Genomic DNA, 4,020 nt, shown 5'->3' with positions numbered 1-4,020 from the left:
GACTGGAAAGTGGTATTTGAATGAGAAATGCCTAAATAGTCTTGGCCATTTGAATCCTTGGTCCTCTACTATGGATGCTGTTTGTGGAGGTTTAGGAGGTGTGACCTTGAAGCTGGAAGTAACGATACTGGGAGAGTTTACATACTGCTCCTGTCATTTCTAGTTCACTTTCTCTGTTTTGTGAGCTTGTAATTAAAGATTGGGGCTTTCAGCACCCACTTCCTGCCAGTATAGTATATTCATTCCTCTGTTGTCCTTCCCTGACATTACTGACTCGTATTCCCCTGGAACCATAAACCCAAATGAACTCGTTCTTCTATAAGTTGCCTTTTAAAAAGCTTTTAAAAATTGTATTTACATTGGTGTTTTGCCACCATGTATGTCTGTATGAGGGGGTCAGATGCCCTGGATCTGGAATTACAGGCAGTTGTGAACTGCCATGTGGGTGCTGGGATTTGAACCTAGGTCCTTTGGAAGAGCAGCTAGTGTTCTTAACTGCTGAACCATCTCTCCAGCCCTAAATTGCCTTTTTTTTTTTTTTTTTTTTTTTAAATCACAGTAACAGAAAAGCATCCACAGAAGGTTCTTGTCTCAAAGAAATACATAACCCACAAACCAGACATTATGAGGCACGTCTGTAATTCTTTTTTGTTTGTTTGTTTTTGTTTTTTGTTTTTCTTGGTTTTTCGAGACAGGGTTTCTCTGTATAGCCTTGGCTGTCCTGGAACTCACTCTGTAGACCTCGAACTCAGAAATCCTCCTGCCTCTGCCTCCCAAGTGCTGGGATTAAAGGCATGCGCCACCACTGCCCGGCTACGTCTGTAATTCTAATATATTTAAGACAAGAGGCCAGAGGATCAGGAGTTCAAAGTCATCCTTGAATTTAGATTCTCAAATGTTAGAGTGGAAAATAAATAAATAAATAAATAAAGTGGGCTGTTCCGCGCCCCTTTTCAAGTCCCCTTCGCCCGCGAAAGAGACATGTGAGGCAGTGTTCGGGTATTTACTACAGCGAGGCTTTATTCTTGTATCAGCAGAAGCGGAAAGACCCCAAGCCCGGGAAAGGCACTGCTATATATACCCTAGAGTGGCGTGTTCACTTCTGATTGGCTGTTTACTCATCACCCCATATTACGCCCCGGGATGGGCAGTGACTTTGGTGCGCTTTTGCCTTTTGCACCTGCGCAGTTAGTTGTTTACTTGTGGGAGCACAGGATGCCCGCGCCATCTTGTAATGGCGACTGTTGTCACGCTCACCGCAGCTCCTAACAGTGGGCCATTGATATTGGTCACTGGGAAAAGGTGCCAGCTGCCAAGCCTGAATTACACACACACACACACACACACACACACACACCACACCACACCACACCACACCACACCCAAATAAATGTAAAAAGTTTTTCTGGCTTAAAATAGTGGAGGAGGGCTGGAGAGATGGCTCAGTGCTTAAGAAGAGCACTGGCTGCTCCTCCAGAGGACCTGGTTCAATTCCCAGCAACTACATGGTGCCTCACACCTGTCTGTAACTCCATTTCCAGGAGATCTGACACCCTCTCTGGTCTCCATGGGCACAAAGTACAAGAAATACCCAGATGTACATGTAGGTAATACACTAATATACATAAAATAATACAATTAAATTTTTTAAAAAAGATCTGTTTATTTTATGTATATGAGTACACTGTCACTGTCTTCAGACACACCAGAAGAGGGCATCAGATCCCATTACAGATGGTTGTGAGCCACCACGTAGTTGCTGGGAATTGAACTCAGGACCTCTGGAAGAGCAGTCAGTGCTCTTAACCCCTGAGCCATCTCTCCAGCCCTTACAATTTTAATTTTTTTTGAAGAGGCTGAATATAGTGTTCAGCATTTAAGAGCACTTGCTGCTCTTCCAGAGGGACCTGGGTTCAATTCCCGGCACCCATACGGCAGGTCACACCAATTGTGCACTACACATACACAGTGAACAGATATACATGCAGCCAAAACACCCATACACATAAAATAAGAAGCATTTTAAAAGAGAGGATGTGACCTCAAGCACAAGATTAGCTACTGACAGACAACTGTAACACAATAAATAAAACGAAGGCATTAATTACCATTTCAGTTTTCAATGTATTATTATGAAAGTGTTCATCCCAGCACTTGGGATGCTAAGTCAGGAGGTCATAAGTTGTAGGCCAGCTTGGGCTATGTAGCAAGATTGATCTTGTCTAAAAGTAAATAATACGCAAATCTTCCATAAAAATAAAAAAAAAAAATTCATCCATACTAGAGAGACAACTCTGACAGTAAGAGCACATACTGTGTTGGGAGAGGACCTGAAACAATTATAACTAACATTTTCTTTATGTAAGGGTCAAAAAAGTCACCCTGGTAGTGGTGGTGCACAGTTTTAATCCTAGCACTCTGGAGGCAAATCAGGTGGATAGCCAAGTTCTGGGCCAGTGTGGACTACAGAGCAACTTCCAGAACAGTTGGAGAAAAAAAAGTATACACACACACACACTGCATATATATGTATGTGTGTATGTATGTATATCTGTATATCTGTATATATGTTTCTGCCTGCAAATATGTTTGTGTCCCATATGCCATATGTATGCAATGCATGCAGAAGCCAAAAGGCGGCTTCAGATCTCCTGGAACTGTAGTTACAGACTTCTGTGAACTGCCATGTGTGTGCTGGGAATTGAACTTGAGTCCTCCGGGTGAACATTTTACCTGCTGAGTCAACTCCCCAGCCCTATCCACACAATTTTTTTTTAAAATACTCTTTGAGAATAAGTTTTAAACATCATGTTCCTTTATGTCTAATCACTTCAGCAGTTTTCTCCAAGAAGAAAGAAGATATAGAGGAAAATACTGTCGCCCCCATCTCTCATTCAACAATCAGACAGACAATGATTGCATATAGAGTTTTTTCCCACACACCCAGCAGTCACTAATTTTTGCAGCATACAGTGGTTGGGTGTCTGCCAAGGACTTTAGAAATACATGCCAGGAAGAGGGTGAAAAGACTGCTCTTGTTACTTTATTTCACACCAGCGCACATAATTCACAGTACAATAAAAAAATAAACTCAACATTGATACTAACATTTACTATACAAACACATTTTTTCTAATTATTTTAGAATTGTCTTTTACAGCAAATCTCTGTTGCCCAGTGAAAGATGAAACCCAGGCCCAGGTATTTCACTCATTAAACATATCTTTTTCATATTTATTTTTCAGTGATGGGGATGAACCCAATGCATACACTTGTCATTGAACTATTGAGCTACGCCCCAGAGCAATCGTTTTCCATCGTCTTTAATCAATAACATTCTTCAACTTACCTGGCACACAAAATTTTGGAACAATGTAGACCAGTTATTCTGGAAGAAGGTCTTGGGTTCTCTCTCTCTCCCCCCCCCCCTTCACCTCTCTCTGTCTCTCTCTCTCTCTCTCTCTCTCTCTCTCTCTCTCTCTCTCTCTCTCTGTGATTTGATTAACTTTATCCATTTGAAGAATGGACAGCCATGCTGTGTCTTCAGTGCACCTCACTGTGAGGCAATGGTGGTTCTGCTTGTTCTGTTATTGTTAATATGAACCAGTTAGGTGATGTCTGAAGGTTGTCTCTACGATAGAATGATTTTCTGCATTTTCTTCATTATCGAGGAATCTTTGGAGTTTCATTTCAATTTTAGGGGAATTCGATTTTTTTTTCTTTTAAGTCATTTCTTTTAGCAAGTAGATCCCTATTACTGCTGAAGAGAACCAGGGACATGCCTTTCACTATATCGCCTTTGTCAATAAAGTTGCATAAATGAAAGCTAACCTCTACGGAAGGGTGCGGCTGCTTCGCGGCATTGTCTGCTGGGATTTGTAGTTTGTAGGCACTCTGGTCAAATACCATCCCACAGAGACCTGTAGAGAAAGAGCCAGAAACCGAGAGGGCGGGCAGAGAGGAGGGTTGCGAACTCCGAGCACAGTGCATCATGGGAATTGTAGTTTTTCCTGCGCGTCC

Source organism: Arvicanthis niloticus, chromosome 13, assembly GCF_011762505.2.
Source record: "Arvicanthis niloticus isolate mArvNil1 chromosome 13, mArvNil1.pat.X, whole genome shotgun sequence".
Classification (NCBI taxonomy): domain Eukaryota; kingdom Metazoa; phylum Chordata; class Mammalia; order Rodentia; family Muridae; genus Arvicanthis; species Arvicanthis niloticus.
The sequence above is the reverse complement of the archived record's forward strand: the minus strand, read 5'-3'. Positions refer to the sequence as shown.